General features: G+C 39.9%; 1 protein-coding gene across 3 annotated transcripts in view; it reads left to right on the top strand.

The window, feature by feature from the left end:
* ANGEL1 (angel homolog 1) overlaps positions 1-13586 on the top strand; it is a 377662-nt gene that overhangs the window by 254705 nt on the left and 109371 nt on the right. The gene's annotated exons all lie outside the window — the stretch shown is intronic.

Genomic DNA, 13586 nt, shown 5'->3' with positions numbered 1-13586 from the left:
CTTTTTACTTGCAGGTGTAAAACAACTTGACTTCAACCAGCAATCTTTGCCCAGTACCGTGTTAAATGCTTTTGGTGGTCTCAACTCAATGTGTTTGTTCGGTTGTAGGTGCACTTCTCCTCAGGGAAGCTCCATTGATGATCATAAACATTGAACTGTCCCACCCACGTGTGGGATCTCAGAGCACTTTACAAAATAAAAATATACTACATTTCTTACTATATTAGCCACTATTAATTTATTGTACTTTTTTTTTTTTTTAAAGACAGCCAATTATAATTTAGAAAAGTAATTAAAAAAACAATTTTGACAAGAAAAACGCTGTGACACTCCTTTTTGTAAGAAAAGAGAGAGCATAAGAGGGCAATATAGCAAGGTAAGCTGCAGGCAATAGAGGTTGAAAAACGGACACTTCTCCTTTAAGGAAGCGCACGCCACCACTGACTTATCTTGCTCTGTCAGTGACATTTGCTTCAGTTCTTTTTCCAGCTCCTGGCAGCAGGATCGTGGAGCCCCAAGCTCTTTCTTTTTTGTATCTTTTTTGTGAAAAATCCTTTCAAACCTTCACTTACAGCTCTTCACATATGTCTTTATATGTGTTGAGTATTTATGTTCTGTTTCCTCTTAGACAATATGTTTCTTTTCTGAGAGAAATGCCATCACTCTTTGTTAAAATGCCTTTTTCTTTGTCAAAATGAAAGCACAGTCTGATCCTTACGATGTCTGCATTAGTCTGTCTTTCTAATTTCCACTGTCTGAGGTCACCGTTCATGTATAAAACCGTCAGTTGCACGATGTGATTTAAAAGGAATATGTGCAGAGATGACAATTTGAATGTGTACTGAGTCTGTTTTTGGATAAATGAGATCATAATCTATGTGAGCGCTTATTTACTCACTAAATGCGAGGAACAAAGTCCGTCTGTATAGAGTGCGAATAAACATGAAATACTATGATCTGTTCTGTTTAATGTGCAGTGCGGGCTGCCATTAATATATGGGAGACAGTCAACCTACTCGTAAGATCTGGCGCGCTCTGTAGACAGAAATCGAGGCTGTGATTGGGTGGATACATTTGATCTTATTTTGGTACAGAACTTTGTACCAAGAATTATCTTCTCGGGCCTAGCAATTTACCTAAGCTACATTGTTATTCAAACTAGATTTAAATTTGTATCGAAAAAAGTGACTGTAGTTAACTACCCGACTATTGAGTATGCCGTCTGCTGGCTGATTGGTGTATCTAAGAGAAATATGAAATAAAATATCTCCTAAAATGTGGTTATTTCAAAGTGCCGCTTGCGCTACTTGCAAGTTCAGATGAGAACGACCGACAGAAATCAAGGCTGCGACTGTGCCGATACATTGTATATTGTTTCAGCGCAGAACTTTATACCTTTTATATTATATACATGGGCTAGCGATTCACATGTACAACATTGCTATTTACATATGCCAGACCTTGATTGATATGGAAAAAATAAACCGCAGTTAACTCAGCAAATAATGGGAACACTGTCTGCTAGTCGTTGTATCTATAGGGTGATGCAAATAGAAACATTAGCTCTTATGAACTTGCTGTCACAACAGTGCAGCTCTGGCTGACACTGGGGAACGTGGCAGTCAACCTACTTTAGAGATTCGAAGCGCTCAACGGCACCGATCACTCTTCATAGAAAAACAGCTTTAAGAGAACAGAATGAAAGCTAAAGCCATTTTAAAGCACAAAGAGCAAGTGTTGACCATGTTCATTGAAGCTGCTGCAGATTTATCAGTGTGTTGTTTTCACTAAATTCGAAATGCTTGAATAATAAGAGATTATGGATGGCTAGAGAGCACATTTTTCTGGCCGAAAGTCCTGTCAAAGAGTATGGATATGCAGTTTGAAGGTCAAATTGGCTTTGAAAAGAAAGTGGATGAAACTCTTCAATCCACCAAAGCATATACTGAAACAGCAAGATCTCTTTGTGTGCTACAGACCAGCGAACCCTTTATGCACTCTAGGTGTCAGACCCAAAGATCCTCTCACCAAGGTTCCTTTTTTTGCCAACACTGTCAATATGTGAACTATGGACAGCAGTCCGCATAGTCATGGCAGCAGAGCCACCAACCTAGTAAGCAGAGCCGGCGACAAAGTGGCTAACAGACATCAAAATTTGACAAAGAAAATAGAGCCTCTTTTTTCCAGGTTTTCCTCCGCCCTCCGCTGCTGGGAGGCAGGATTTCTAATTTCTTAGAGGAGTGGCAGAAAGTGACAGTAGATGTTGGTGTTTGACATAGTTAGACATGGTCATGGTCATGGCCATACCCCGGAGTTCTTAAAGAAACCTCCATCTCTTCCTCATGTAAGAATGGAAAATTACATACCAGGATTGCAGTATTTCAAATGCATTTCTATTGCTTTTGTGTCAGGAGGGGAGCTTTTTTGTGTTTGCGGGTTTTTAAATGTTGTGGATTTTTGTACAGTTTTTATGTTTTGGTTTTTTGGTATTTTTATATACTTTCTGAGCCATAACTTTTTTCATTCTTTTGTGTTTAGCTGGGTAAGTGGTGCTGTAATAGGGAATCTGTGTTAGTGGCAGGAGGCAGTCTGTGTTTCCCGCTGTGAGGCTCTTATCTCGTTAGGTGGCTTTCCGGTCTGGTATTCTCCTCCCAGTTAGAGAATGTGTAGGACAGCCATTTTGTCTTCTCCCCAAAAAGAGAGGCAAAGTACAAATGTGTGCATTGACAATCAGTTCAAAACACAACTCGCAGGTCCTTGTCATAAGTGCAGTTTTTCTTTATTCGGGTTTCTTCACCCAAAACACAAAAGCGCAGCCAATGCGTTTCACCTGTCAAAGGCTTCCATCATGTAGAAAATCGCTATACTCACTATCCCAAGCAGAATAAATGAGTATCTGATATGGCTCCTGTGTGAAGAAATCAAGACCTATGGTGTTCTTGAAGCTAGATCACCTCAGTTTTACTTTTTTTGCCCTGAAGAAGTCCCATGTGAATAGGGTCGAAACGCGTGGGCTCTTTGTTTGGATGTGTCATCTTGTCTTGTCCGATCACTTGAAGACGCTTGAATAAAGACAGTTAAGAATTAACACGGGCGTGATTTTTTTCTCTCCATTTTTAAAAAAAGTATTGATTTTGCTGTCTCACGTGTATAAGATGTATGAAACATGCTTGAATATTATATAACACTTGGAAGCTGGATATTTATACTTCAAGGCTTTGTGCTCCTCAACTTGTAGGGTTGTAGTTGTTGTTAAAATTAGGTTGTTTACGGTTGACCTGTAGAGTGAGCACAGCCTAGACGTTTAGGACAAACAGAGTACAGGCAATTCTTTAGCCACAACCATTTTGCTGTATTTGTGTTATAGGGGAAAATGTGTTCAACAGAAATTTAAAGCCCATTATCCCCTGTGAGTAAAGTAGCTATTATCATTTCCTTACAGTAATCATGACAATACAGTGGCAGGTACATGTGAAAGCCATTTAACGCCCTTCATCCCGAAGCAGAAAATCCCTATCCCTATTTCCTACCTGGAACAATCTTAATGCATTTCCAAATATATTCAGTGGCCACATAATGCCTTTAATCCCCATGCAAAACACAACTATTCCGATTTACCTTCAACATTTACAAAGTAACAGTGTCAGGCATATGTACCAGCAATTTAACCCCCATCATACCCATGTAAAAAGATGTATGCCCATTTACTCAACACACATCACTATACTACAGACTACAGTGGCAGGTATATGTTATCACCATTGAATACCCATTATTCCCATGTAGAAATCTTTATGACATTACTATTTCCTTGCCGTAATCTTGAAAATACAGATGCAGGCATATGTAAAAACGATTTAAGCCCATCATCCCCAGTGTAGAAAACCATACCTACCTGTAACAATCCAAATACAGTCCCAAATATATTTTCAGTGACCATGTAACCCCCGTAATCCCCCATACAGAACACAGCTATTACCATTTGTTTTCAACATTTACTAAATAACAGTACCAGGTATATGTATATGTAATGCCCCCCATCCCCAATGTAGAAAATTCATATCCCCATTCAATCCTAATACATTGCTAAATTGATTCACTGGCAATGGATCACCCATAATCCCTCATGCAGAACAAAGCTATGCCCATTTACCTTCAACAATTACTAAATAATAGTAACACGTTTATATATAATAGTCATTTAAGCCCATCATCATCTTGTAAAAGTAACAGCCAGTGTTAATTACATGTTACTGTTCTACTTCATCCATACTTAATCCCTCTTTCGTAATTTATATTGTGTGTCCAGTACCACTATAAATAGCGGCCTTGTAGTTGTATGTGACCCACCAATGTAACAGTTAAACCAGCATATAATCTTCAAAAATCTACCTTGGGATAAAACATCATACCCTATCTCTCTCTCTCTCTCTCTCTCTCTCTCTCTTATATATATATATATATATATATATATATATATATATTACCTACTGGCGGTCGCCAGTAGGTAGTTATAGTTAGGATAATTTTCAATGTTAAATCTCAACATTCTATTTTGAATAACTTTGGCGCCGGTTGACGAATCTGCCTGAAATTTTCAGGAAAATGGTCTCATGGCGGTCCGGTCCTTCCCTGAAAGTTTGGGGGGGATTCGTCAAGCGGGGGCCGAGATAAAAGGGGGGTCCCAAAACGCGTTTTCCCCATGTTAATTTCCATAGGGCGGTCGATTTCACTTTTAGCCCGAACGGCTGAATGGATTTCCACCAAACTTGGCAAAATTGTAGGGACTGGTAGCCCGATGTGCCTTTGCTATGTCTCAAGATATGTGCTCCAGTGGATTTTGAGTAATTTAGGTTCAAAAAAATATATATATCTATAGGCGCTCTCCCGTGCGCGCACCGGAGTGCGCTCCAGGCGCGACACGCGACTTGCGCGCAGGAAGCTGATTGGATCTCAGTTGTCTGTAAACATTCTAAACAGTGCGGAGCGGCCGCCATCTTGTGTCTCGGTAAAATCGAGACACAAGGGGTTTGAAAAAAAAGGGGCAAATGACCATAAGGGGGAAGAGTAGACCCCCTCTGACCCCCTAGGTTTGATGTAGGGATTAAAATAGGGTCCTGCAGGGCATTAAAATTTTTTTTTCGTTTTGCGCGGGGGAAGCGCATGGTACGCGCACCGGCGAAGCACGGGGAAAATCCAGGACCATATTTATGAAGGCCTTGCGCTGTTAGTTTTGCGCTTCCTGTGCGTCAATTTTTGTGACGCACCAGCGGTGTAAAAAAATGCGCATTGTTATGCAATATTTAAAAAGTGACGCATCTATCTAGATGCGTCACTTTTTAAATATAGTGCAACGAGGTACATTTTATTACACTGCTGGTGTTATGCGTCACTTTTCTGTGCGCACTCCTTATGACATTCCAGATGTGTCATATTTAATGTATGACGAATCATGTTGCAGATACAATATGGCGCAGAGTTTTAAAAAGTGACCCATGTACCTAGATGCGTCACTTTTTAAAAATAGCGTCAGGTATAATGCATGCAGAGGGGGTGTTCTCCCGCAAAAAGCTTTGTAATAGCGACGCAGTGAAATCTTTGAGATTTCACTGCGTCAGTTTTAGGATGCTGTTGCGTCAAAATCTTGTGCCTGCTTTACAGCAGGTGTTAGACTGAGGCAAGACCTTTCATATGCTGCTTTCCCCATTTGAAAGGACACATTACTGGAGTTGCGTCACTTTTGTGACGCACTCCAGCAATGCGTTACTTGGAATGTCATAAGGAGTGCGCACAGAAAAGTGACGCATTGCACCAGTAGTGTAAAAAAATGTGTTGCGTTGCGTTATATTTAAAAAGTGAGGTATCTAGGTAGATGGGTCACTTTTTAAAATCAAGCGCCACATTATATCTGCGTGAGGTATAATGCATGCAGAAGGGGTGTTCTCCCACTAAAAGCTTTGTAATAGCGACGCAGTGAAATGTTTGAGATTTCACTGCGTCACTTTTAGGATGCTGTTGCATCCTTTAAATATAGTGCAACGAGGCACATTTTATTACACTGCTGGTGTGATGCGTCACTTTTCTGTCCACAGTCCTTATGACATTCCAGATGTGTCATATTTAATGTATGACGAATCATGTTGCAAGGAGTTACAGATACGTCAGTATTTCTGACATATGTGTAAACATAAAAGTGATGCGAGGCCGGCGCAAAATTTTGACGCAATAGCATCCTAAAAGTGACGCAGGGAAATCTCATAGATTTCAGTACGTTGTTATTACCAAGCTTTTTGCGAGGGATTGCCCCCTCTGCATACATTATACCTGATGCAGATACAATATGGCGCAGAGTTTTAAAAAGTGACCCATGTACCTAGATGCGTCACTTTTTAAAAAATAGTGTCAGGTATAATGCATGCAGAGGGGGTGTTCCTTGCAAAAAGCTTGGTAATAATGACGCAGTGCGTCACTTTTAGGATGCAGTTGCGCCAAAATCTTGCGCCTGCTTCACAGCAAACCTTTCACATGGTGCTTTTTCCATGTGAAAGGACACATTATTGGAGTTGCGTCACTTTTGTGACGCACTCCTGCAATGCGTTACTTTTGTGTTTACAGATACGTCAGAAATACTGACATATCTGTAACTCCTTGCGAATTGATTAGTCATATATTAAATATGACATATCTGGAATGTCATAAGGAGTGCGTCCAGAAAAGTGACGCATCGCTATTTTCACGTAGCGATGCGTCACTTTTCAGAAATGAGGCCTCCAGTTTATTCACTGTGTCATAACTTTCTTTTCTAACACTCACCTTCTTTCAGTCCTCCTACTTCACTTCCTTTCACCTCTCATACCTTTCTGTTCTTTCTTACTCATTCTCCTTTCAATTATCAATGCACTATATTTCACTTACTCTTCATTTTTTAAGATTATAGCTCTTTGATGAGAATTGGAGGTAGTTCTGAAAAGAACTTTTGGTTTTCTTCTTTTAACTGAAGAGGAACAAAAACAGGGAATAGAAACTGCTCAACAGGAGCAAAAAGAAAAGAAAAAAATTAGGGGTGGGAAGAGCAGTGATGGTTCTCCAATGCCCGAACCATGAGCAGGACACTTTGCTCCCCATAGGTGAGGAGTTGATTGCAGTATCTGCATCTGACGACCCCATGGTTGAATGCAGGTTGAATGTTTGCTACCTGCCCCTGAGATTGTTCTCTTCCAGAAGAAGTTGCTCCTCCTGTTGATGTAGAGGCCCCATCTCTGGGAACCTCCTGTGCCAGAGCCCTGACACTTTCCCGGGCAAAATTCTGGGGGTGCCTCCTCTCCACATAGCGAATCATGGTGAAGTTGCCAAAAGAGTATTTTTTTTGGGGGTTACCCCGTGACAGGACCTGTTTGCAGATCCTGCACTCTACTTTTGGTGCATTCACCTTCTTCTGGCCTTCTGGAAACTTAAAAAATTTCCAGATGAAATGTTCCTTCACCTTTGGGGTAGGAGGCTCTTCATCAATGAAGTCATCTTCACTGCTGGATGGTCTGGCAGCCATGATGAATCCAGGAATATGGAGCAGCAAAAAAGGCAGGTCTTTCAGTCACAAAAGTGAAAGAAGAAGTGAAGGAAATGGGTGGGGATTTCATTCATTGTAAAAAAAAACTGTTAGCAACCAATGAAAAGTGTTATTTGAGGGTCACATGACCCGACGCGTTTACGCTGCGCGCTCCGGAGCACTTCCGGGTGCGTTTACGCAGCGCGATCGTAGGCGCTTCCGGGGCGCAAACGTGGCGCGATCGTAGGCGCTTTTCCGTGCGTTTATGCGCCGCGCACGTATGCGCTTCCGAGGGCACTTACGTTGCGCGCCGAAGTTACGTCATCAATCTTTTATAGAAATGCATAATCATTTTCCATATTAAAAAAAACAAATTTTATTTGTATGGTACGAAATGTTTTGCATTATTATTAACTTTTCATTCATATTTTTTTTTCACGAACGACAGTTGCGCTCTGGGTGCGCTTTCAGATGAGCTCTCGGAGAAGCTTACAGGAGAGCTTAGCTGAAAGCTTCCCGGAGCGCGCACCCAGAGCGCAAAAGAAAAAAAATATAAAAAAAAATAAATACTTTAAAAAAAACAGCAAATTGTAAAAAAAAAAAAGGTTAGAAACTCGATATACAAAGGAATTAGCATTTAAAAAACTATGAAATTCACTGAAAAAACCATAGGTTTCACACCAGTTATAGTTAGGAATTAGCATTTAAAAAACCTATGAAATTCACTGAAAAAACCATAGGTTTCACACCAGTTATAGTTAGGAATTAGCATTTAAAAAACCTATTAAATTCACTGAAAAAACCATAGGTTTCACACCAGTTATAGTTAGCTGGAAATTTTACTGATATAAAACCATTGAAATTCCCACGTTATAGTTAGTTGGACTCACTATAACTTGCGCGCCTGCAATGCACTGCTGATGACGTCACATATTACATCACTCATGACATGGTCAGTGACATCACTCATGACATCACTGATGACACCATCCAAAGAATGTGTGTCTTTCTGAAAAAATAAATATGTTTTATATATGAGTGTGTATACATATGTTTTATTCTAGTATATGGAGTATTGATTTATATAAGTGAGTAAATGTGAGAGTGAGAGATTGTAAGAGTTCCTGTTTAAATAAGTATGTGATTCTATAAGTGATTGTTTAAGAGAGTAAGTATGTGTAAGTTTCCTTAGGAATAAGGTGGTAGTGTGTGTATAGCTGTATATGCAAATAAATGGATGTTCAATAGTTTTTTTGCATGTGTGAGTATATGTGTGAGTAACTTTTGGAAGACTGTCGGTGTGTTAACGGATGTAAAGGTGTTTCACTACATATGATAAGTGAGTATATGTATGAATGACTATATAGAACTGTTGGTGAATGAGTAAATGTGTATATAAATGGTTGAATTACTGAATTGGTTGTTGTAACTGGTATAGGTATCGCCACTTTTTTGTAAATGTTAGTTTCTATTTTTGAATATGTGTTTCAGGGGTTACATTACACTGAAAGGAGGTCAGTCACTCTGTCACAGGGATGGTGTCATCAGTGATGTCATGAGTGATGTCACTGACCATGTCATGAGTGATGTAATATGTGACGTCATCAGCAGTGCATTGCAGGCGCGCAAGTTATAGTGAGTCCAACTAACTATAACGTGGGAATTTCAATGGTTTTATATCAGTAAAATTTCCAGCTAACTATAACTGGTGTGAAACCTATGGTTTTTTCAGTGAATTTAATAGGTTTTTTAAATGCTAATTCCTAACTATAACTGGTGTGAAACCTATGGTTTTTTCAGTGAATATATATATATATATATCCAAATGCATACTATGTGATTGTCTACCATCAAGGTAGTGCTGAATATAAAACATAATCTGATAGGTTAACAATTGCTGTAGAGGGTTAACTTTCACTTTGCACATGTAAGAATTAAACTACACTGTCACCGGAGGACACTTAAAAGAATGCATCCTGTCATGTCATCCACAACTAACGCTCTCCAAAATACTTGTAAAGCTTGTCAACAGCCAGCAGTGGACTTTTCTGTAACAGCACAACTTTTTTAAATCAAAACCAATCTGGGTTCCGCCCCTGACATAATAAGAATACGGCTGTGTTAGAAATCATATCAAGCTATCACTTGATCAAGGGAAGAATTCTACCCTGATCTTTCATGATCATTCACAGGAATACAGTACTGTCTCATTACATCCATCTTTGACAGCTTCCTAACTTGGGGATTTGAGGCCTGGCACTGGGCTTTAATGAGTCCTTTTTAGACTCAAAGGGGCAGGCAGTCAGGTTGATTCTGTTCTCCTTTGCCATTCAACTTCTTAAGCAAAAAGTGCCACAGGGTCTTCACTGAGTCCTACATTATTTAATGTTTACATGGCTCCCTTGGGCCCATTTTTTGAGTCATATGAGTTTAAAGTCTTCTCCTATGAAGATGACACCCTAGCTGCTTCTTACTTACATGAGAAATTTGTCAACGTATGAAGCATCTTTCAAAGCCTGTCTTCATGCTGCTTTCGAGTGAATACACATGAGTCAGCTAAAGTGCAACTCTGATAAGACAGAAATTCTTTTATTTGGGTCAGGGGCAATTTATTGGTGATAGTCAGGTTGGCCTGCTTATTCACGACATCTCCCGCCCTGTGCCACATTCACTTTAAATCTTGGAGGTAAGTTTCACAATATACTTTCCATTTAACCTCGGGTGTCTGCTTTGCTAGGTCCCTGCTTTAAATTGCTTTGGGCTCCTAAGAAGTTTCTGTTCTTCCATTGCATTCTAGTTCTAGATTGCATCATGTCTAGTCTCTTTATCTCAGGCTCACCAAAGTCCTGGCCAACCGGCTGCAGGTGGTCCTGAACGCCGCAGCTTGCCTAATTCTGAAACTACCATGGCATGTCTTGGTTCCTAGACATCGTAGATCTCTCCGCTGGCTGCCCATTAAGAAAAGGATTCTATTTAAGTTTTTGTTTCTGGTTCATCAGACTCTTCTCTCTGCAAGATTTCAATTTGTCTACCTGTCAGGACACTTCAGTCAGCCACAGCTGTTTTGGAGATAGTGCCAAGGGTTAGGCGGTCGAGAAAAGTGGGCACTCTCTTTCTTTTCTGGTGGCTAAGGCTTGGAATCAGTTACCTCTGTAACTTCGGTCAGTCAGGTCCTGACTGTCATTCCGGAAGCAGCTTAAAACATGACTTTAATCTGTGGTAAACCTGTGGCAGAGTATTGTTTGAGCTTCACATCCTCCAGTACTGAGACACTCCTTAGAGCAGCTTTACAAAACATCTCCATTCATTCAGAAGCATCTCTTGAAAAATAGATCCTTGTTTCACACATTTCATTCATTCCTTTATTTATGGATTTTGGAGGCTGCAAAATTACTACAAAAAGCAGCCAAAGAAAAAGTACTGCTCTGAGAACAGAACCTGAGATTACTCAAGGTTCTTTTTATATGCTGAAAAAATCTGGTGTTTCACAACCAGTATTAGATCTAAGGAACCTCAACAAATACGTCAAAAGACAGTTGTCTAAAGATCACGCTTATGGAAATGTTACCCTTCTTCAAAAAGAAGAATTCTTAGCATTAATAAATCTGTAAGATGCTTAGTTCAATATCCACATTCATGCAAAGTACAGGAAATGCTTTCAATTTCTGAGAGTGGGTTGGCATTATTATTCAATTACCTTATTTTGGACTTCAGTATTAGTCTCCATACTTGTTTACGAATGTATGGATCCAGTAATAGCAGCCGATCTAAGAAAAAAAGGTTGTGTGGTATATCCTTATCTGGATCAGTGACTAGCCGCAAGGACACAGCAAGAAGCATTGGGTATGACTTTAATGACAATGGTGACTCACTCAAGCTTGGAATTAGCAGTCAACATGAGAAAATGAACTTTGACAGCACCCAGGGACATCTGGTACATCTTCAGCAATTTCAAGATTTCTGAGAAGTCCGAATAAAACTTGCTATACTCAGAAAGGCTCATCAAGAAATGTATTAAAGGATAATTTGGCCCTTTCCTTCAAAAACTATATTGTCCACAGAGTAGGAGTTAATGAATCCACTCTTCTAGCCAATTTATAGAGCGTCTGTTCCATACCCTTCTTGAAAAAGTTAATTTCCCCTAGCAATAACATCTGCAAGAAGAGTTATTAAGTCACAGACTTTACCCTGTAAACAACCATAGTTATGTTTCTCCAATGAAAGATTGTTCACCACTAAACCGAAGTGTTAAACCCTTATGTTGTCACAACTTTTCATTTAAATCAAAATCTCTCTCTGCCTACATTTTTCCAAACCTCAGCACTGCAGCAGAAAAACTGCTGTCGCTGGACAGTGAGAAATTTCTTAAACTTTATATCCTAAGTATAAAAGATTTCTATCAGACTGATCAACTATTCTCACCTTATTGTCCCTCACAGCTTACTGTCCCTCTACTAAGGGTAAACCTATAAGAAAGCAATCTCTATTCAAGTGGGTTCTGGTGTGCCTTAGTCTGACTCGTGCCTCTAGAAAAGGTCTCATTCCAGAGCAGTCACAGCTCATTCAACAAGGGCTGAAGCATTGGAGACTGCCCTCTTTGCCAGAATCCCCCTCAGAGAAATTTTCTAAACCGCGATGAAGAGGACACTTGCATTCACACGGCATTACTGCATAGATATGCACACAAAGAGAGAAGAAACAGTACAGCTAGCAGTGCTTAGAAACTTTCTTTATAAGGTAAGCCACATTCCTGCCTTCCACTGTTTATGTACTGCTTGGATAATCTTAATTCAAGCATATGAATCTATGACAGATCCAATGCTGTAAAAGAAAAAGATTTACCTAGCTGAACCTGCAGTTCTACAGCACTGGCTTCTTTTTTACATTCACCTGCGACCCACAACTATCACCTTTTCTGAGGCTGTGAATCAGTGTTTATTTATACTTAACGCTCTAGACAATCTGGCAGTTGAAATAATCTATCGGGAGAAGAGCTGGGGGCGCTGGCAGCTAATTGACTGCAGTTTAGCTACATTGAATGATGAATATTGGGCTATATGTTCTCTATGGCTAGTTCAGTTTTATTAAATAACGTAGTACACAGCTCTGTTAACATTAATTTCTTGCTGGCTCCAGCCTGATGATGAGGAGCATATGAATCTATGAACGATACCAATGCCTGAGAAAAACAGTTAGAGGTAAGTAACAGTTTTCTATTTTGTTGCCTCCTAAATTTTCTCCCAGACACATGTCAAAACAAGCCTCTGTGCCTACTGCACCAGTGCCAACTGTGTCAGTGCCAATTTCTCCTCAACAACCAGCGAAGCTCCGAGCACAACCTCTGGTATCCTCTCTGGCTATGTCTTTGTTATGTGCTAGGTTTGCCTGTTGCCGTGAGACATCTTTGCATTTGAGAATTAGAGTGTGGAGACAACACAGCAATGGTAGTTGGAGGAGAGACGATGCTGGCATGGCTTCGGAGCTGCCCGTTTGATGCTTACTATACTGCTTTATTCAATAAATACTTTTCTTACCTATTGGGCTTTCCTTGCATGCTACTTTTGTTCATCGCAACATTGGCGATGAAGTATCAAATCCCAAGCTGGCGCAGCAGTGATGTTTTCTGCTTTGATAGCATCGCATTCCTTTGTGCTGCCATTATCATCGGGGTATATTGAGGTGAGGTGGAGCTTGCAAATTAAAGTGTATGGCAGATCCCTATAGTAATCTGTACACTTCGACTGTTTCTGCCATTATAGTTGTTTTTTCCTCTTCATGCTGATGTCATTCCATTGCCTGATTTGGGATTGGCCATAATTTCAATGTTTGATGCTTAACTTATATTGTTTAAAAGCCTTTATTAACCTTCTTATTTGGAGGAATATTAGATGAATTTCCACATTTCTACTATGCAAGATATTAATCACCCACCACCTTTTCTGCAAAGACTAATACAATTACCAATTGAACAGCAAAAATGGTCCAGAGCTTTTAATTCCTATCTAGGTGCTATTGATGGGTTCAGGTTCCAACCTGACAG

The sequence above is a fragment of the Lissotriton vulgaris genome, chromosome 9, assembly GCF_964263255.1.
Source record: "Lissotriton vulgaris chromosome 9, aLisVul1.2, whole genome shotgun sequence".
Classification (NCBI taxonomy): domain Eukaryota; kingdom Metazoa; phylum Chordata; class Amphibia; order Caudata; family Salamandridae; genus Lissotriton; species Lissotriton vulgaris.
This window is presented reverse-complemented; position numbering and strand designations above follow the sequence as displayed.